The 22,517-nt window shown below is 40.0% G+C and overlaps 1 long non-coding RNA gene across 2 annotated transcripts in view; it reads right to left on the minus strand.

The window, feature by feature from the left end:
* Positions 1 to 522: 522 nt before the first annotated feature.
* The window catches only part of LOC140641296 (uncharacterized), a 90,189-nt gene continuing 68,194 nt past the window's right edge, over positions 523 to 22,517 (minus strand). Inside the window, exons 1-4 of one of the 2 annotated variants that reach the window (XR_012037846.1) lie at positions 18,742 to 18,866; positions 13,795 to 13,916; positions 10,323 to 10,447; positions 523 to 986 (exon numbers count right to left, since the gene is read on the minus strand). This is a non-coding gene — a long non-coding RNA (uncharacterized lncRNA). Of the gene's footprint in view, positions 987 to 10,322; positions 10,448 to 13,794; positions 13,917 to 18,741; positions 18,867 to 22,517 lie in introns of those variants that run through there. The other variant, XR_012037847.1, reaches the window with a different exon arrangement.

Below are 22,517 nucleotides of genomic sequence, written 5' to 3' on the forward strand. Positions count from 1 at the left end.
AGTGAGGAGCAGAGGAGCTATTGATCTGCCTCCAGAAAAATAGTATTGGGGGAAATTCAGTTTAATGAACCAATTATCAGGATTACTAATTCGGTCTCAATCAAATTCAAATTTTGACTCTGAGTTTCTGACATCCTCTTCTGGAGGGAATATGAGTCTGGGAAGGAGAAGTTCACTCAGATAATCATCCACAAACCCATGGTGGGGAGAGTGGCATTCCTTTTCTTTTGATTATTCTATGGCCTCAGTGGTCTGTAGTGCTGACTCCTGAAGGTGACACAGTGGTAGCCCCTACAGTGTGCTGGGGTTGCCAGCCTTCAGCTCCCTTCTAAAGGTCCCCCTTGCATCACTGTAAAGCAAATCTCCTCACACTGTAACTTTCTTAGGGCGAGGTGGCCTCTCAGGAGGATCGTCAGCTCACTCACCAAGCTAATTTTCACGGTTTACCCTGGAGCCATAGTAAGGGTATGGACCCCTTCGATGCTGTTCCCAGGTGATAGGGAATGCTAGATACAACTGGGCTCTTGTCCAAATATTTATTTATTCTCTCTACTCTTTCCCCAGAACTCATTGTATGGGGTACATCTCTGAGGTTTCTGCTCGCAGACTACATCCAAGAAATAACAAATTTGTTTCATCTCTCAGAAACCCCATATTTTTCAAGGTACCCACTTCCATTATGTTCCTTTCCCTACTTCACCCACAGTTGGGAAGAAGTGAGAATCTCCATTCCTCATTCCATCTAAAACAACATTCCCTAGCCAGCTGTGTCCTCCTAGAGCTTGAACATTTTATCATTCAAAGGCAGGAAGAAAATCAATTTGATCTGGTCAACCCCTTTTGAGTCTGTCCTGTTTTGTGGTAAGAGCAGCATCTTTGAATGATATGATTTAGACTGTGGGTCCTTGCCCCACCGTGGAAGTCTCCTTCACATCTGTCAGCACAGTTTGAGATAGACATCAGTTGAGAAGGTGGCAGCAGGTGTGCTAGGGAAAGAGAAAGGAGTTAGTATCAGCATTTGCTTTGTCTTCCCATGTCATCTCGCCACGTTTGTGCCTATGAAGGGTGCCTCATGACATCATCCTAACCACCTTTATCTATTTCAATGCAGTTCATCTCAGAACCTATCCACAAGGAGATGATAAATGTTATCACCTTCACCCAGAGAGAAAGACATTTCTGGGATCTCACTAGAGGGATAGGAACCTTTGTGGGAAACACTAAAATTTACTTGTCAAGAGTCAAAAATTATTGCCATGGAGAAAAGATAAGCTGTGGCAAGGGTTGAGTGGTCTGAGTGTGTGACTACAAAGAGGCAGTGTGAAGGAGTTTTATGGGGGGAGGTGGAACCTCTCTGTATTCTAATTCTGGTGGCAAATGCACAGACCTAAAAACATATATTAAAACTTTAAAAACTGTACACCAGAAATGTCGGTTTTATTGTATTCTTTCTATCTATCTATCTATCTATCTATCTATCTATCTATCTATCCTTGAATGGCAAATGAAAACTTATTCTCAGAAAGTTCTACATCAAATACCCTCCTAAGGTAGGCTTAAGTGAGCTGCCTTTTAAAAAAGGTGAAAGTTGTGATTATTTTAGAGTTCTGTGTTGTGTTTTTTTCCTGAAATAGCCTGGCTCTACCACCTGCAAATGAATTCGTTAAGCAAATATTCCAGTGCATTTTCATAAGTTCTGTAAAATATTAACAAAAACAGTATCACAATGTCGAACTTATAGATTCATTAATCTTTTCATTATTGTACACATTTAATTTGGGGAGAACTCTTTCAATTTCATTTAGTATTTTAAAATAATTTTGTCGTTTTCACTATCTTATCCAAAATTATGCCCTAAAATTGCCTCCTGTTATATTCAGTATGTGTTTGTTGTGTCAAGTAAATAAAAGAACATATCTGAAGGGGCATCAACCCGTTTTGCCCAAGTGGCTTGTTGATTAGTATCTTGTATTTGTTACAATACCAGAAGCATTGATCCAGGTAGAGCAGGAGGTATTTGCTTTGGCATAGACTCCTCCTTGCTCAGTCAGTAAGTAATTGAAAGCAATTACCAAGCAAAACCTAAGTAATTCTGTTACCTAAAACCCACCATAGCAAGAAAGCCTAGGGACTTCTGTGGTGCAGCTGTGACCTTAGCAGTAGATTCAGCAATAGCTGCCAGAGTTAAGGAGCAAGGTCATCACATGTCTTAACACAGACAAAAAGCCAGTAGTGAGGGGTGCCTGGGTGGCTCAGTCAGTTGAGTATCCAACTCTTGCTTTTAGTTTAGATCATGACCTCAGGGTCATGAGATTAATCCCTCCACCCCTCCCTATCAGGCTCAGCACTCAGCAGGGAGTCTGCTTGAAGATTCTCTCCCTCTGCCCCTACACCAACTCGAGCACTTTGTTTCTCTAAAATAAATAAATAAATCTTGAAAAAAAAAAAAGGCAAGTAGTGAAAAGGCAAAAGGAATAAAGGTTTCATATTGGAGATGAGGATCACAATCTGTGAGCTGTATACCTCAAGATCCTATCTTATTCTGGGGAGGAACTTCCCTAGTCAATTTTTTTCCAGTTATATTGAGAAATAAATGACAGGCGTCACTATATAAATTTAAGGCATACAGCAAGATGGTTTGATTTTCATTTATTGCAAAATGATTACCACAATACGTTGTGCTAATATCCCTTTTCTCATATAGATATAATGGAAAGAAAAAAAGGAAATAGGAAACAAACATTATCCTAGTGCTAAGAACACATAGGATTTACTTCCCTAATGAGGTTCATGTACACCAAATGTCAGTGCTACCTACAGTCATCATGACATACATACCTGGTACTCATTTACCTTATACAACTGGAAGTTTGTATGATTTGACCACCATCCTCTCTGCCAGACCCTCCGCCTCTAATAACTACAAGTCTGATCTTGCATTTAAGATTCCACATGTAAGTGAAATCAAACAGTATGTCTTTCTCTGTCAGACTTATTTCCCAGTCCCACCAATTATGCATGAGGCCTCTCTTTTTCCCACATCCATACCAGCATTCATTACCTTGTGTCTTTTTTTATGCTGGCCATTAGCAGAGAGAAAAAGCAACTAGTGAAGACACAAAGGAAATAAAGCTTCTATATTGGAAATGACGATGACATGACATGTCCTTATGGTTTTAATTTGCATTTCCCCAATGACTAGTAATCTTGCGTATCTTCTCATGGACAGGTTGGCCTTTTATATATCTTCTTTGGAGACATAGCTTCCAGTCCTTTACCATTTTTTTTAAATTTTATTGAAGTTCAATTTGCCAACATATAGTATAACACCCAGTGTTCATCCCATCAAGTGCCCTCCACAGGACCCATCACCCAGTTTTCCCATCCCCCTGCCTGCCTCCCCTTCCACTACCCTATGTTCATTTCCCAGAATTAGGAATGAATTCTCATTGTTTGTCACCCTCTCTAATTTTTCCCACTCATTTTCCCTCCTTTCCCTTATAATCCCATTCACTATTTCTTACATTCCCCGTATGAGTGAAACCATATAATGATTATCCTTCTCCGATTGATTTATTTCACTCAGCATGATACCCTCCAGTTCCATCCATGTTGAAACAAATGGTGGGTATTTGTCCTTTCTAATGGCTGAGTAATATTCCATTGTATATATAGAAGACATCTTCTTTATCCATTCATCAGTCAAAAGACATTGAGGCTCCTTCCACAGTTTGGCTAATTGTGGACATTGTTGCTATGAACATTGGGGTGCAGGTGTCCCAGCATTTCACTGCATCTGTATCTTTGGGGGTAAATCCCCAGTAGTGCAATTGCTGGGCCATAGGGTACCTCTTGTTTTCACTCTTTGAGGAACCTCCACACTGCTTTCCAGAGTGGCTCTGTGTGTTTGAGTTTCTTCCAAAGTTGTTCTTGTGATTGAGTTCTAGTTTCAAAGCATTGAGGTCTGGAAATATGCAAGGACAATCCCAATCTTTTGGTATCGGTTGAGACCTGATTTGAGACCCAGTATGTGGTCTATTCTGGAGAAAGTTCCATGTGCCCTTAAGAAGAATGTGTATTCAGATGTGTTTGGATGGAAAGTTCTGTCTTTATCTGTGAAATCCATGTGGTCCACTGTGTCATTTAAGACCCTTGTTTCTTTGGTGATGTTCTCCTTATAATTTTTGTCATTTGCAGAAAGTGGCATGTTGAAGTCTCCCACTATTAGTGTATTATTATCTAAGTATCTCTGGTTATTAATTGACTGATATACTTGGCAGCTCCCACATTAGGGGCGAAAATACTAATAATTGTTAGGTCTTCTTGTTGGATAGACCCTTTAAGTATGATATAGTGTCCCTCTGCATCTCTTACTATAGTCTTTGGGATAAACTTTAATTTATCTGATAGGAGGATTGCTACCCCAGTTTTCTTTGGAGGACCATTTGAATGGTAAATGGTTCTCCACCCTTTCATTTTCAGGATGGATGTGTCCTTAGGTCTCAAATGAGTCTCTTGTAGACAGTAAATAGGTGAGTCTTGCTTTTTTATCCAGTCCAATACCCTGCGTCTTTAGATGGGATCATTTAGCCCATTCACATTCAGTGTAACTATTGAAAGATATGAATTCGGTGTCATCGTAATACCTATTCAGTCCCTGTTTTTGCGGCTTATTTCTTTGGGCTTCCTCTTTCTTTTACAGGGTCCCCCTTTAATATTTCTTGCAGAGCTGGTTTGGTGGTCATATATTCTTTTAGTTTCTGCCTATCTTAGAAGCTCTTTATCTCTCCTATTCTGAATGAGAGCCTTGCTAGATAGAGTATTCTTGGCTGCATGTGCTTCTCATTTAAGACCCTGAATATATTCTGCCAGCCCTTTCTGGCCTGCCAGGTCTCTGTGGAGAGGTCGGCTGTTAATCTGATATTTCTCCCCATATAAGTTAGAAATCTCTTGTCTCTTGCTGCTTTAAGGATTTTCTATTTATCTTTGGAATTTGCAAGTTTCACTATTAAATGTCGGGGTGTTGAACAGTTTTTATTGACTTTGGTGGGAGGGATCTCTCTATCTCCTGGATCTGAATGCCTGTTTCCCTCCCCAAATTAGGGAAGCTCTTAGCTATGATTTGTTCAAATATACTTTGTGGCCCTCTCTCCCTCTCAGCATCTTCTGGAACCCCAATTATACATAGATTCTTCCTTCTCAGGCTATCATTTATTTCCCTTAACCTTTCCTCATGGCATCTTGTTTCTCTTTTTTCCTCTTTTCTCTCTTTTTTCCTTGATGGCAAGCTTCATTCCTTGTCACTTAGTCTTTCTTCCATCTCATTAACCCTAGCAGTTAGGACATCCAGTTTGGATTTCATCTCATTTAATTTATTTTTAATTTTGGCCTGATTAGATCTAAATTCTGCAGTAACAAAGTCTCTAGAGTCCTTTATGATTTTTTCCAGAGCCACCAGTAGCTTTATAATTGTGCTTCTGAATTGGCTTTCTGACATCAAATTGAAATCCATATTCTGTAACTCTGTGGCAGAAAGTATTGTTTCTGATTCTTTCTTTTGTGGTGAATTCTTCCTTCTAGTCATTTTGTTCAGTGCAGAGTGGCTGTATGAGCGAGTTGAGTCAAAAATATCAACCATGATCTAAGTAAATTCCACCCTAGATGATTCTGACAAGGTTAGAGACCAGAAAATGAAAAAGAAGATCAGAACAAAATAAAACAAAAGGACCACAAAAGTGAAAAACAAATTTTAAAACAAAATTGTGAAAAATAAAAGGCCAAAAACCCCAAAGAAGAAGAAAAAAGAAAAAAAAAATGATAAGAGGAAACAGATAAAAAAGAAAAAAAACAAGGGGTACTGGGAGATAGTGGTGGTGAAGAAGTGGTAGTGGAGGGAGAGTGTAGTCTACCTGAGGGGTTCTAGAGGGTGATCCTTTTGGTTCTGAGTGTATTAAGTTCTGTATGTTAGAAGATGCTGAGTCCCAAATTCATATAAACCAGAAATACTTGTAGAAAGCCCCAATACTGACCACCAAAACATACAAGATAAAAGAGGGGGGCAGAATGGAAATGAAGAGAGAATATAATCTCACAGAATGATCCAGCAAGGTATCCCACTTTGTTCTGGGTGTATGTTGTTCATGTTTTAGAAGCTATTAACTCCCACCATTGTAGAGCAAAATGAGGCAGAGAAAACAAAAAACACAAAACAAAAACCCATATCTCATATATCTCCCTAAATTAAATTAAATTAAATATGTTGAAGGGAATCCAGAAGTGAAAAAATACATCTAAAACAGTAATTGTAGAAATATGAAAGTCAAAAGAAAAAAAACTTAAAAATGAAGAGCTGGTAAAATATTGTAGTTAAGAGAAAAAATATTGGAAATTTTAAGTCTGATATAAAAACCAGTTGTAATGGAAAAACGAAAAACATTTTTTTAAAAAAGGGAGGACCCTGTATTTCTATATACTATGTTCCCTCGATTTTCCCTTGGTCCTGGAGCTTCCCAGTGCCGCGTGGTCCAGAACTTGCTCCTCCCTGTCCTTCCAGCTGGTCTTCCGGGGCGGGGCCTGCCGCGCTGACTCTCAGGTGCGTGCACCTGGGGGAGACGCCCCGCCCCCCGCCAGGTGCCGGCTCCGCCTGCGCTGCTCCCCCGCGAGGCCTCTGTCCCCCGGGCCCCCCTCCCGGGCTCAGGGGAACGAGGAGGAACCAGCGGGATGGCGGTGGCCAGCTCTCCAGCCCTGGAGTCAGCTCCGCGGGCAGCACCGCAGGCTCCCCCCACCCCAGCTCCCCCAGATGCCCTGGGGCTGCGGCGCTCCAGCCCCTCCCCGAGGTCGGCCCGCGGGGTGCGGGGAGCTCTGCCCGGGCGCCCCTCCCCTCCTGGGGACCCCGGGAGCCTGGAGGCTTCCCCCCCTCCTGCGGGCCCGCCCGGCCTCCCCGCCCAGCACTTGTCCGCCCGGGAGCTCCGCGCCGGGTCCGAGGTCCCGCTTCTAGGGCGGGGCTTCCCGGCTCCTCGCGGCGCCCCTCTCGCACTTCATTGTTTGTTATTTTTTTCCACCTTTGTACTTCAGCCGGGACTCTACAGAGCGAAACGCTTTGTCTCCTAACAAAGTACCCAGGGATCCCCCAAATCTTATACTTTTAGAGTAGAAGTCTTGCATCTCCTTAGTTAAATTTATTCCAAGTATTTTGTTGTTTTAGATGCTATTGTATATAGGATTGATTTCCTTATTTCTGGTTCAGAAAATTTGTTGTTAGTGTATCAAAATATTAAATTTATATGTTAATTTTGTATTTATCCTGCAACTTTACTGAATTCATTGATTAGATCTAACAGTTTCTTGGTTAAATCTTTAGGATTTTCTACATATATATCATGTCTTCAGCACATAGCAACAGTTTCATCTCTGGCTTTCCAATTCTGATTTTTTAAATTTCTTTTTCTTGGGATGCCTGGGTGGCTCAGCAGTTGAGTGTCTGTCTGCCTTTTGCTTAGGGTGTGATCAAGTCCCACATGGGGCTCCCTGCATGGGGCTCCCTTTGCCTATGTCTCTGCCTTTCTCTGTGTGTGTTTCTCACGAATAAATGAATAAAAATTTAAAAAAAAATTTTTTTTTCTTGCCTGAGTGCTCTAGCTAGGACTCCTCGTACTCTGTCAAGTGGGAGCGGTGAAAGTGGGCACCCTTGTCTTGTTTCTGATCTTAGAGGAGAATTTTTCAACCTTTTACTCTTGAGTATGACTTTAGCTGTGGGCTTGTTGTATATGGCCTTTATTATGTTGAGATATGTTCCTCCTATGCCTAATTTGTTGAGTTTTTACCATGAATTGAATATTGCAATTTGTCAGTTGCTTTTTCTGCAGTATTGGGATGATCATACAATTTCTTTCATTCTATTCATGTGATGTATCACGTTGATTAATTTGTGTGTTGATGAGTGAAGCCATGGGCTCTGCTCTCTACTCAAGTGCCACTCTACATAGAGCTGCTGAATAGGCTACATAGCTTCCAGTGTGCTTTGGTTAGTTTCCCTGGTCAGATAGGCCTGACGGCTGTATTCAACAATAGAGTGGTGGTGGAGGGGTGGCTACACATTAGACTCCCCAACCAGATACAGAAGGAGAAACAGCTTTAAAACTTGTAAACCTCTTTGCTATCTTAGCTTGAACTGACCCACCAACCTACATCCCAAATTCTCTGACCAGAAAGGGCCACTGGCTTTGTTCTGCAAAATACCACCTCACATACCTGCCACTCAGCTTAAGTGTCCCTGGAGTTGTTTTTTTCAGGAGTTGTCCCTAGCCTATATGGTCAGATGGAGCCTCTCTACACAGCAAATGAGGCTTCCAGGAGTTGGTGCCAGCCCTTCTGGTCAGATAGCCCTGGAAGATGCTCTCCAAGTGAGTGGGTCTTTCATTTAGTGGTGGAGTGGGTCTTTGATTTTGCTCTATACCTGGGCATAGGCAAACCAGGCTCTAGGGCTGGGAAAATTCATTTGAGGATCCAAAATAGATCCACTGAGTTCCCTGGTCAGAATACAAACCTGCCATGGTTCTGCACGTAAGTAAAACCACTAGTTGGGATTTCTGGTTGGGCATTGCAGATATGAACTCAGTTTGCCAAGATCCTTATGCTGGTTGTTGCAAGCCCGTCTCATCATGGTCAGGTTCCCAGTAGCTGGACCCCACAGATTTCCCTGCAACCCATGTAGTGTGAGATCAGAGTAAGGGTTCTGGCAGTGATCCATAATGCCGGCGTGAGGGCAGCTTCTTGTCCTCCCAGGCTCTGTTTCCACACTGGAGGAAGTGTGAGCACTAAGGAGACCTCTCCAGGTAGTGCTGTGCTGGCCTGGCGGAGGGGCAATGCAGTAAGCACATAGCTGCTGCCCTTCCCCTTCTCATGCAGTCTGTTTGGTCCCGTGGTGCAGGAGTGGCTGCTCTAGGCTCACTGCCATGTTCTAGGATCCTCTCAGTGATGTCTTGTTCTTGAACAATCATCAGTTGTCCTTCTTGTGAGGGGGACAGTGTCAGGAAGAATCTATGTTAACATCTTGACGACATCAACTCCCTCTCTGATCAATTTTAATTTGAGACTTCTAAGTGGCATGCAGTTCGAGTCTAGTGGAGCCTTCGTTAACTGAGATATGTGGGCTGAAGTGTTAAGTCTCTTGAATTTGGCTACTGTCTGGGTAGTGAGGAGAACCTGGTATCACCCCTTCCAAGTAGGTTCAAAGACAGTCTTTGTTCTCAGGGATTCCAAAACAGAAGAGTACCAGAAAATTGAAAACATTAGTTTAGAGAATTGCAGCCAGATATGTGAGGAAATTAGAAGAATTCTGGATCCAGTTTGGTTTAGAAGTATATAACAAAACCTCAGAGACCATGAAGAGAACTAGAATTTGATACCCACAAAGATGTGTTAGAGTTTTCTACTGAAACATAATTTTTTTTACTCTATAATAACCCTCATTTCAATCAAAGATATTGAAAGGAAGACTAATTTGTTTGCCAAATAAGTCTAATCTCATTAAAGTTTGTCTGATTATTTACATAAGTACAACAAGAGTAGTAATTGGCCATATAGGCTCTTTTAAAATCTGCTTTGCAAGAGCTGTTAATAAACAATCTTAATTCAGTCTTGTAAAGCCTCTCTAGGCTGAGACCAAGTTAAGGACTCACTTTCAGAGTTCACCTGTAATACCCATAGATTTTGGGTTAAATCTTCTCTTTTTGAGGTCCCTAAAATATCCTGAGGCTCCTGGGACTGCCAGGAAGTAACCTTACTTATTCACCTGGTAAGGCATCAAGGAATCCTGTCAGCAAGTTATCAGGCCAGTTTTTCCAAGAGCCTTGTATTGTCTCCATAAAATCAACATTAGTTCCTTAAATCTGTTTGGTGATACTGATTTTATGCCTGTTCTCAAATATGATAGTCTAATTAAAGCCTTGGTAATGGACCAACGTTTCTAGTTGTGTCCTGTTATAAGAAGAACAGATTCCTATTGAACTGATGCAAATAATTATCTTGCTAGGAAAATAAGAATACTCAATAAGTTTCTGAATTCTGGAGGGATTATGTAGGGAGAAAAAGTAAATGTTTCCATTCTGTTTACAAAGGTGTATTTACGAAATTACTTTTGAGTCATAGGAAAAAAAGAGAAAAAACTTTCCTTAAATCTAGAAAAACAAAACATTAAGGAACTAGGAATATTTCAAAGAAAAAGTGGTAAAAATAATTATAATCATCATCATTTCATTCAATACTTTGTTATTCTTGTTCTGCTTGAATCCAGTTTTTTCATTAGTTCTGTAAATTCTTACCCAGTTCAGTTCCATGATCTTTTCAAGTTTTCAGAAACTTGAAATCTGGAGTTGTTGTCAGAGTCTTTTCCATGGATCTCCTGAAGATGCAGGACTTTTGCAAATGCTTCCGAATAAAACAATAACTATAAATGACAAAAGAACTTTTTTAAAAAATGGCCATTGTTAAGGAGCTGATGAGAGTTCATTTGATAAGGAAATGCAGTTATTTCCATGGTATACAATAATTTAGAATAATAATTGAACAATGAGAGCACTGACAAATTTTTAGAAACTTCAAACAATTTTTGGAATACTTATATTAGTAACATATAACTATACACATGTAAACCTAACAAGGTTTATTTTCACTTCTTGCTTGGTAATGCTTCCCATGGAATTTAACATATCAAAAAAACCACAATAGTTTAATATCTGTCCTTTACAAAGTAGGAACAAATTCTTTGAGATTTTTTTTTTTTCAGGAACGTTTTAGGAAATCTCCACATTACTTTGAAGCAAATAGATTCCATTTAGAATTTGATTTGGGGAAGTTGTTAAAACATCAGAAGTTTTGAGCATCTAACTAAACAGGGTCACACATCATTCTGAAATAATAATTATCTATTTAACCAAAATGACAATAGAAGATTTTAAAGGCAAATACAGAAAGTTTCATAGTTTTGGACAAAACTGAGCCCTTTTAATATTGAGAAAAGTAGATTTTCTTAATTAATGAAAAACCTGATAAAGTCAACATGAAGCACAAGAAGTAATTCTAAGACATAAGATCTTGGTCTCCTAGGAAGATTTTTGAATGGAAAAAAAAAAAAAATCCACAATCTCTTATCAAGAGCTGACCAATAGTTGAAGAACGTTTTGTCCTTTTAACACAGGAAAAAACAAACAAATTCTAACTTTGTACCAGTGTAGCTTTAATATTAAGGCCCTTTTTATTTTAAAAGATTTTATTTATTTATTCATGAGAGACGCAGAGAGAGAAAGAGAGGCAGAGACACAGGCAGAGGGAGAAGCAGGCTTCATGCAGGGAGTCCGATGCGGATCAGGCCCTGGGCTGAAGGTGGCGCTAAACTGCTGAGCCACCCAGGGATTCCCCCTTAAGGGCCTTTAAAAAAAATAAATAAATAAATTCATTCCTATCTTAACCAGCTTGACCACACATAAAATTCCTTCATCATGATTCTTTTTCTACAATTCTTAGCCACTCTTATTTTTCCTCATGTGCATTCTGGAATGACCATTTTACTCTAGGTCAAAATTACTCTCTTTTTTTTTCTCCTTAACAACAACAAAACATGTCCTCCATAACTTTCCTTTTCCAGATACACTTTCAACTCTTTTTAAAACTATTTTCTATGTGTAGTTATTTTCTTTTTGTTTCATTACTCCTAGTAGTTTGAATTATACATATTGATTAGCGTTCTTAGAAACATTCATTTCTAGTGAAATTACTTAGCAGTAAGCAGCTCTGGAGCTGGTTACACACTCCCATTCTATGGGTTAGTAAGTTTATGAATACATCCAACTACCTTATCTTCAGTTTGCTTCTTTATGTCAGGGAGAAGATCTTTGACTAACATGGAAATCAAAGATTCTTATGTCTGAAATTTAGAGCTGTGTGTCTTTATAATGTTTTAGAAAATCCTTCCATATACAGCTTCAGGATATTTTTTCTTTCCCTCTGGGTATAGAGTTTCATTTAAACTTAGGGGAGAAGATCTTTAAAAAATTTCCTATCGGACTCTGAATGGTAGTTTCCAATTCAGCCAACTTCTGACCATAGGGCTACTTTTAATTTTTTTTTAACAGATTTTATGTATTTGAGAGAGAGAAGGAATACATGCACAAGAGAGAGCACAAGCAGGGGTAGGAGCAGAAAGCAAGGGAGAGGGAGAAGTAGACTCCCTGCTGAGCAGGAAGCCCAATGCGGGGCTCGATCCCAGGATCCTGAGATCATGACCTGACCCAAAGGCAGATGCTTAATCGACTGAGCCACCCAGGTGCCCCCATAGAGCTACTTTCAAAAAAAATCCTTTTGCAAGCACCTGGGTGGCTCAGTCAGTTAATCTGACTCTTGATTTGGGCTCAGGTCATGATCTCAGGGTCTTGAGATGTCGCCCTATGCTGAGCTCCACACTCAGTGAGGATTCTGCTTGAGATTCTCTCCTCCATCTGCCTCTCCCCTGCATGCTTGCTCTCTCTCTCTCTCTCTCTTTCTCAAATAAATAAATAAAATCTTTTCTAAAAATCCTATTGAATATCTTGTCAGGTTTCAGCGTGGACAAACAATAATAATTCCTAGCAGTTTTGAAAAACCCCAAAGGTGTAAAAGACATCCCACAGAGGGTGCAAAAGCTACTACCCTCTCAAGATGCAGAGCCATTCCCCAAAATAACCAAAAGAAACACAGACTTGGGCAATTCCTCTGGGAGCTAACAACAGTTAGTAGGGCCCTAGCAGCAAATGGTGTGCATCTCATATTTCTGTCCAGCCATACTTTGGAGCCCCCAACCTGAAGGCTGAGCTTCCTATACACAAAAGAGCTACCTGTCTCAGGCAGGCAGAAAGCCATGCTAAGTACTCTGCACATGAGACAAATAAAAAGGCAATACCTATTTCTGGGAAAGGATCAATAACCAATTGGTACCCCAAAGCAAATTCATGAGTCACAATTCAAAGCTCTAATTCTTAAAAATTTTTTCCTGCAATTTGAATTTAGAGAGGAAGAAACAAAATGAAATTTTACCTTCCTTTCTCAACCACATACCACAGAGAGAAATCTGGGAGAGGTGACTTTGGTAAAAAGTCTTATTTTTTGCTGATTTCTGTCAGTTTTTGCCAGATCCCATCTGCAGGCTCTGGAGTGGGTGGAGTATCCCAGTGGATCTCATCTAGGTCATCAGAAACTGTAAAGGAGGAGCACCTAGGTGGCTCAGTGGTTGAGCATCTGCCTTTGGCTCAGGTGGTGATCCCAAGGTCTGGGATGGAGTCCTGCATTGGGCTTACTGCCGGGAGCCTGCCTCTCCCTTGCTCTATGTGTCTGCCTTTTTCTCTGTGTCTCTCATAAATAAGTAAAATCTTTAAAAAGAAAGAAAGAAAGAAACTGTAGAGGAAGAAAGATAATTTCTCGTCTACCCTTTATAGTGAATGGTTGGCCAACGACCCTTTTTCTCAAGCAAATCTCATACATGGATACATTTATCTCAGTTAAAATTCCTCCACTGCAGCCAATGTGATTCCATATTACCTTTGATGAGATTAACCTACCTGTGCCTCATTAAAACAAAATTTCATTTACCAGAGGCTTCATGCTGGACCCAGTCCAGGTGAAGGCAGACCTAGTCCAGCTCTGAACTCAGTCCAAGTCTGGCTGGTCTCAGACCCAGTCCAGAAAAAAAAAAAAAAAAAAAAAAAAAAAACCTGAAACCTCATAGCACAAATGCTGCAGAGTCAGGAACTGAGAGGTGCTTACCCAGAACCTTCCTTCAGAGGCAGTGAACCTGCTTAAGGGGCTCCACAGGTACCCATGTCTGGTTGCCCCTGGCTCCTGGGGCTGTCTGGGGTCTCCTTTGGTTTCCTTTTCTGATGCCAGAACTGTTAAAGATAAACTGAGGTATATTAAAAATTCTGAGAATTTATTTGAACAAATATGGATTTGAATTAGGCAGTGCCAAACTGGAAGTGGTTAGGAGCATTCTGTGGACAGGGGCCAGGGAAAAGATTTATGTAGAGAAAGCACAGAAACAATGGAAATTATTGATTGTCTGTAGTTTAAAGCCTAGTCAGCTGTTGGTGATTGGTTTGCCTTAATGTTTTGATTTCATAACCTTGAGACATTTCCAGGCTTACATTTTGGTGTGTTTATGTAGGCCACTGGGGTGTGAGGCCCCCATTGTGGGGAGAGGAGACTCCCCACTGAGCAGGGAGCCTCACTTGGGCTCCATCCAGAGACTTCAGGATCATGACCTGAGCAGAAGGCAGACGTTTAAGGCAGCACCCCTAATGGCCTCCCTGTTTGATTAATTTAACAGCACATAGAAATCATTATAAAACAGCAAATAAACACAAGTAAACGACAATGGAGTTCAAGATGGGTTCATACCTGGTGGAGGGGGATCAGAGGTTTCATAGAAGTGGTCTTTGAAATAGGTCTGAAAGAACCGGTAAAATTTTAGCAGACGGAGGTAAATGGAAGGAGTTTTCAGGCCCATAAAAGTGAGTCAGACCAAACTATTTGTACTCTATGCCGTGGAAGTTGGCAGCTGCCGAGGGTGTTGAACAGGTGAATGTTGATTTCCTTTTGACATTTCCTTGGCTTAAGAAAATAACTGAACATGGATCTATGCTATAAAAAATTAATAACTAAAGCAAAAGCGAAATTCTGGCTTTGATTTATTTACAGGGTGATCTCTATCAATTTTTTGAGCTCTCAACCTCATGTAACCAGATGGTTCTGTCAAGTTTGTCTCTTTCCCCCCAAAAAATTCACCAGCAGAGACATTGGGGTCAGGAGTTGGGAGACTAGAATTCAGCCTCGGTCAGTTCCTACCAGTGTGAGTGACCTTGGGAAGGTCTCCCACTCAGCTGGAACTTCTTCATCCATTAAGAAATAATGAATCATTTCATGCCTTCTTCACAGCATTAGAATGATCAAATGAGTGAACATTCAGCAAGAATTCTTTGTGAGCAGTGAAGTGTTCTGCCAAAGAGATGCAGCTTTATTCTGTCATTTCCCATTGCTCCCACCCCACCCCACCCCACCCCACCCCTTGCCTCCTCAGCAGCATGACGATGGCAAATGTGAAAGCACAGGCAGATGTGGTGGCCTAACACTGGATTTTATTATTCAGCATTTTCAGTTGTTAACATATGCAATGACCATGACCATCGGTAAGGATATATGTTCCTGGCCTATCTGGAATCCAAAGCAACATTTTGCCTTTGTGTTCCTCTGCTATTGCAAGTGGGGATTGTTTCCTATTTGCTAGGAGAGCCTTTAACTAGGGTAAAACAATTTAAAGCCAGATAGGATATTGGGAATTATGCAGCCACTCTATGCCCCAAAATAAATGCAGCATAAGTACTCCAACATAAGCAAGGCTTTGGGCATCTAGCTAACTATGATGGAAAAAGTCATTTTGTGCCCCCAAGCAAAAGAGAATTATAAAAGTAATGTGCCGTCAGAAAAAAAAAAATAGAACAGTTTCCACAGAAGGAAAAACTCAACTACAAATATCGGGTAACCACATAGTTGGTCTAAGCAGTGAGACAGCTCTCTTGGTTGTGAGCAATTTGGAGATGATACAGAATTTAACAGGTCAAAGTGTCAAGTTACAAAAGAACTGTTTTGGAGAACTGAGATAAGTCATGGCATTTTAAAATTCTGTCCTTCTATTTCTGATGGCCTCTCTGAGGGTTTCCTCATCCTAACTAAGCCAGCTGAAATGAGATTAACTGAGGATAGTGTCTAATTCTGGCCCTAGGAAAAACTGAGGTAAGACTTTTTTTTAATTTACTCTAAAACTCACCATGAAATTTGTTTCATTGCCCTTGATAATTTTTAGACATCTACTTCCTTTCTTTTCTCTTGTCTCCTATCCCCTCTTTTATATAGACATATATTGTCACTTACATACAGGATAATCCCTCTACTGCCCTGCATATTTCATTTCCATTTCAAATCCTGTGTAGATTTCAGAGTTAACCCACAGTTCCAGTCCCTCTGGAGCTTTCCTTCTACTCATGTGGTGATGACTGATAACAAATTTGTTGATATGCCCTTCATCTCAAGAAGTATACTTCTATTACAGGGGCACCTGGGTGGCTCAGTTGGTTAAGTGTCTGACTCTTGGTTTCAGCTCAGGTCATGATCTCAGTCATGAGATTGAGACCCACATCAGGCTCCCCACACACAGTGGGGAGTCTGCTTGAGAGCTCTCTCCCTCTGCCCTCTGTGCATAGATATAGATATAGATACAGATATAGATATGGCACTTCAAGTAGTGAGAATTTGGTTGTAGAAAACCAAAAAGGGAATTTTGCAATAAGCCTTGCAGAAGTGTTCCTTATACCTCCAGCTACTTGAGACTAAACTAGATGATATCTGATGAAACTTTAAATAAAAAATAAAAAAATGTATAAGTATATTAAAAGTAAACAAATGAAAAGAGTTGTGCCATGCAAACACTAACCACAAAGATACCTATTCTAGGTATATAGTATCAGGAAAAATAGATCTCAGAGAAAGGACTATCACTGGAATAAAGAGAGACATTATGTAGGGATAAAGTAGTCAATTTTCAAATATATATATATATAGACAATCTTAAATAAGTATATATATATACACTTATATATATTATATATAATATATATAACAATCTTAAGTATGCACCAAATAATAAATCTGCAAGCTACAAGAAGTGAAAAAATGATAGCATTTAAAGGAGAAACAGATATATCTACAATTATAGTTGAAGACATCAATATTTTGCCCTTAAGAACTGACAGAACAATGAGAGAATAAAAGGTCTGCACCGAGCTCCACATCCCCCTGATCCTCTTTCAGTTACCCTAACCCCTGAACCAAGTGTGTATCGAATTCTATGATGATAGACAACAGCAGGAGCTCCTCTTGCACACCATCCATCCCATCAAGGTTACGGGTTGCAAGAACTGACACGTGTTTCAATCTATCCTTTTAGGTTCCAGTTCTTGTTTGGGGTCACAGCTTGTCTTTGCTCTTCCCTACATGACATCATCTTTCCTTCCTCACTGCCTGCCCTGCAGACTTTGGCTCCAGCATTAAATGCAAACACAGTAGCCTTACAGACACTGACTCACAGGCTCCCGTAATTGTATAAGGTCAAATCCTTGTAGCAAATCCTTTAATATATTATATTTGTGTCTATGAGTCTATATATCTACATCCATATCTGCGGCTGTATTTCCAACTACATCATATGTATATCTACATATCCTACTGGTTCTACTGCTCTGATTGAAGGCTGATTGGCATAGAATTTGGTACCAGAGGAATAAAATCTTTAAGATTAGTTCTAAAGAAATAGAATCTTTAAATTAGTTTTTCAGAAACTCAAACATAGTTTTGAGTTTTCTGGACTGGATCTTCTGATCAGATTAGATTTATAGGCATTAATGACCACCTTTCCAGGGGAAAAGGGACCTTGGTCATCCATGGCACACAATTTCACAACGATTACTTAAATTATCTCCTATAGATGACTGTAGTCATGTGCCCATTGAAGCCAGTGCTCTGGGAGGCCTAGTAATTGCTTCCATAGAGCATTTTAGTGAATATGAGAGGTATGCAGGTGCCTAAATGGCTCAGTCAGTTAATCGTCTGACTCTTGATTTCAGCTCAAGTCATGACCTCAGGGTCATGGTATCGAACCCCATGTGTAGCTCTCTGTACTGAGTGTGGAGCCTGCTTGGGATTCTCTCTCTCTCCCTCTGCCCCTCACCCCTGCTCATTCTCTCTCTCTCTAATAATAATAATAATAATAATAATAATAATAATAATAAAAGAAGTATAATGGAGTTGGTTGGCTATTGTGCTGCAGAAATGAGGGAAAGAAAGTAGTGAGCTCAGGGCTTTAAATTCCAAGCTTTTGGTCTGCCCAAGGGATTGAAAGCTTCAATAAGTCTCCTAAAGGAAACTCTTATCTCTTGTAGCCATAGGGAAGCTATTTCTCAAAATCAAACCCAGTGTCTGATCCTGGGGATGGCTGAATTCCAAATGCAAATCAAATTCCCAATTCTAGAGAATCTCTATTGTTAATGTTAGATAATTGATACAGCTAGAGTAACACCTGAATAATTGGAAAGGGATCATTCAGGCATATTCTGGTGACCTTGGTACTTGGAACCTCAAAAGTCTGCCAAGCCTTCTTTCCCTTTAGAAGACTTTTAACCTCTGCCTAATGAGATTAGTCTTCCCTTGGCTGAAGAACCTGTACTGGCTTCCCCAGAGGTAGTTATCTTGCACGGTACTACTGATAGACCTTGGGACCTACTCTCCCCATCTCTCTATACTTGCAGACATATAACTATACTCAAGACTCAGTAGGCTTCAAAGGATGAAACACAAAGTGTGTTCCTTGAGGAAATCTGATATACACAAAATAACTTTTTTCCATAAAGCTGGAAAATAGATATAGGAATAAATTTTAAAAGTATAGGATCAAGGTAGAAGCAATACAAAGTGATAGGGCTCACTCATCAGAGAATCTGCATTCAAAACTAAAGGCCTGTAAATGGCTCTAACAGTTTTCTTGATTAGCTGTCCAAAATATGGACCCCAAAGTGGCCTATGCTAAATTAAGTCAAAGTGCCAGATTTTTGGTATACCAAAGAATAAGCTATCCAAACATTAGGGAAATTAAACAAATTCACATACATTTAGTGACTGTTTAATGTAGGTATTCTCTGCTCAGGATATGAAGTTTTATTTATAGCTATTACTTTGATCTTATTAATTTCCTTATTCATCTTTGGTATTTGTGATGGCTTGTCTACTTTCCATATCTGCTTCTGAGAAGAATGTCCTAGAACTCTGTAATCACAATGGCTTGTCTCTTTCTTCTGGTTCTGTCAGCTTCTTTTTTTTTTTTTTTTATGAAAAGAACTCTCTAATGATGAAAGTTGTATACTTTTTTTGTAACTAACTTGGCCTTTTTCTTTGGGCTCTCCCCAAATAAAACTCTCTTTGCAAAGGAGCATTAATAAATAATGGTAAGTTTATTCTACCTAACACAGGTCACAAGGGAAGGGATTGTATTTCTCAGTGTATAATACTCATTTCAAAAATTTCCATTATATATCCCCCTCCCAAGTTTCCTTTCTTGGCCTCACATCCATCGGGCATCCTCTTTCCCTTTCCCTGCTCTGGCTCTACAACTCTTGCCTCCATCTTGTGTTACCCTAGCCCCCTCTACTCACCACGACTAAAACCATCACTACTCTCTGTCTTGGTTTATTATATACAGCAATTTAGCTCTATCCTAGATTCTTACTGCAAATCATACGATTTAATCCACTACTTCATATAAATTCAATGTATCTAAGGCCTTTGTGATGAGGGAAACATGTTGACTATGCTCAGAAAATGAAAGACTCCCCCACTCCTAGGCCCTATCTTCCTTAAGAGGCAATGGGCTTACACATTTAATATGGTAATATATTTCAGTTCAAAATAAGACTTTTTTTTTTATTCAAAGAGAAGAGAGACAAAATTGCTATTTTTTTCTGGTTATCTAAAGAGTCATGAATAACAACCTGAATTAATGGACTGGATCTATGTTTTTATTCCAGGTTTTAATGAGTTTCAATGATGTCTCAGGATCTCTTGTGGGCAGTCACTCTGGCAACTGATGACTTGACCCATCATTTGATCCAATTCTATTCCAAGATCATGACAAGAGAAAATACTGAAATTTCTTGGAAAATCAATGAATTTAAATGTCCTTTTTATCTCATTGAATGATTTGTCTGTTGACAATGCTTTCTCTCCACACACAGCTATACACAGAAAACTCTCTCATTTTAACATAAATCATACAATGTTTCAGATGATAGGACATTACTATGGTCAAAATTAGTAGTTGTAATTATCTAAGACCAACTAACTCATGAGGGCAGAAAGATGTAACTTTAATGTTACATCATTCATCTTTGCTTCTGTCTCAAGTTTACACATCTTTTCTGATACCAGAAAATAAAAACTTAAATCAGTCCTAGGTTCCTTCAGTCTTTATCAGCACTAGCATCCTGTGAGTACGTATTTGCAGACCACAAATACGTCCTAAGTACAGAGTTGACAAGATACATTTCTCATCATCTCCACAGAGCCTGAAGATGATGGCATTATATAATTCAGATAAAGTGCTTTGAAAAGTTAAATGTACCATATAAGTAGACCTTGGTGTACAGCAATATGATGCCCAGTAATTTTCTTTTATAGCTTTCAGCCAATTAAATCTGTGTTGTCAATTGACTGTACTCATTGCCAGCAGAGAGCACAAAAATGAACCTTAATCTGCTATTCTCTTTATGTTCTCTAGCTTCTAGACCCACACATATCTAACCTTTTGCATGTTCCTATAACCCCCCACCATTCTTCCTCCGTGGGGCCAGGCAAGTGAAGTAGAGAAAACAAGAGTCTGGGGGCCAAAGATGATTGTCTCTGCCCCTGTGTAAAGATAATGGTTCTTATCCATTGTTGTGATTTTCATGGTTTAAACGCTTTTTAAGCCATTACAAATGAGGTGATCCTAAAAGATATCTATATAACCTCCCTCTGCTTTGAAGAGTTCTACTTTGTCATTGCTCGTATTCATGTTTTAGCAAGAGAGAGCTTAGGCTTTGGAGTTAGACAGACTAGGAATAAATGCATGCTTTACTTGTATTGTCTTTGTAGCTTTGGACAAGTTACTTAGGTTTTTTGAGTTTCAATTGTTTTTCTTTTTAAAACATTAATGAAAAAGGGGCACCTGGGTGGTTCAGTCAGTTAAGCATCTAGCTCTTAATTTTGGCTCAGGTTGTGATCTCAGGGTCATGGGATTAAACCCACATTGGGCTCCATGCTCAGCTGGGAGTCTGCTTCTCCCTCTCTTTCTGCTCCTCCCCTTGCTCTTGCTTTCTCCCTCTCTCTCAAATAAATAATCTTTAAAATATTAATTAAAAAAATTTACCCAACAGAGAGGTTGTGAGGATTAGAGATTAGTATTAAAACCTGCACCAGCTGTAGAGTATTTAGCACATTGTGGATCCTTGGTCCTTGGTCACTGATAACCTACTGCTGGGGCTGCCCCTGGGTGTGGAGAGCCCTGATCAAATATTTTGTCTGGGGCCTCTGTCTATGTAAACAATTTGATTTAAAGCAATTATTAGAACATTTACTGAAACAGGTAAGGTTTGTTGACTTAGTGATGAATATCTAATGAGAAGATGAGAGGTACTCACATATTTGTTTATTGTCCAGTCCACGCACATGAAGATTCTTTGTGGTGTTCAGATGCCATTTCTTCCTGTTCAGGTTGAAGAACCACTTCTTGTGATCCTTATTGTCATGTGTACCATCCCAATTTCATATCTCCCACTGTGAGATACATGATTAATAGAGACAATGCTGTGCTCTTCAGAATTTGTGTTTGTATTTTGTATTGAAACAAAATAAACTTCCTTGCCACTGTAATTCCACTTACCACTTATTTACTGCTATTTCCATCATTACTCATGACAGTACATCATCCTTTGTGTGGCCCATGAACACTGGCCTCCAACGATCCTCTGAAAGTTGTTACTGAGCATCACTGATAATGACCACAAATGCACGTGTACCCAGAGTAGGCAGGGAAATGAGACCAATAATTTATTTCTTGGTCATGTTAAATTTATCATTTCAAATTTTATAGCATATAAAATAGAATAGTATATCTTCCAACTGTTTCTCTCTAGGCTGCACACAATCGTGGTATTCCTGGAACGCGATCTTTTTTGGTGTTGGCCATACTTCTTCCTTCCACATGTTGCCAACAATGAGAAGGATGAGGGAGGTATTCATGGGCAGGGTGAATAGAATATCAGTCCTTCTTCCAACATGGTTTAAGAATGCTTACTGTGCTTAGGTCTGAGGCAAGGCAGAACTTTTATCTGAAGAGCCAGTGGTGTTTTAGCCACGGCCCTCAAGCCCTCAGAAGAGATAGGGGTGGCCCCTTTTGGAGGACTAGTGACTTAGGGTGGTGAGCTTGCAAGCAGAGTTGGTGCAGCCTTCCTGGGTACCAGGGGAAGCCCCCTCTACATAGGGTAAAGGGTGACCACAATATCCCTGCTGTAGACTAGAGGAACTGTCATGGTTGGAATGCAGATGGTTGAGTGCTGGCTCACACACATGGCCTATGATTTGGCAATGGGCCTTCAGTTCCCCAAAGCCATGCACTTATCCTATACCCAGGGCAAGTGAGTGTCACCCACCATCAGCATGTCAACCATAGAGGCATAAATTTGCCCCATTTCACAAAAAAATTACCATATTGGCAACAGAAGTTGCCCACTTGGTACTGAGATCTGGCTACTGGCTTCTGGGATGATCCACTGGGCAGAGTCCTCAAGCTTTATAGCATGTCTGATCAACCTCACATAATTGGGAGGGCTAAGGAGTCAGAGAGCTCCCCA

The sequence above is a fragment of the Canis lupus genome, chromosome 10 (genome assembly GCF_048164855.1).
Source record: "Canis lupus baileyi chromosome 10, mCanLup2.hap1, whole genome shotgun sequence".
Classification (NCBI taxonomy): Eukaryota; Metazoa; Chordata; class Mammalia; order Carnivora; family Canidae; genus Canis; species Canis lupus.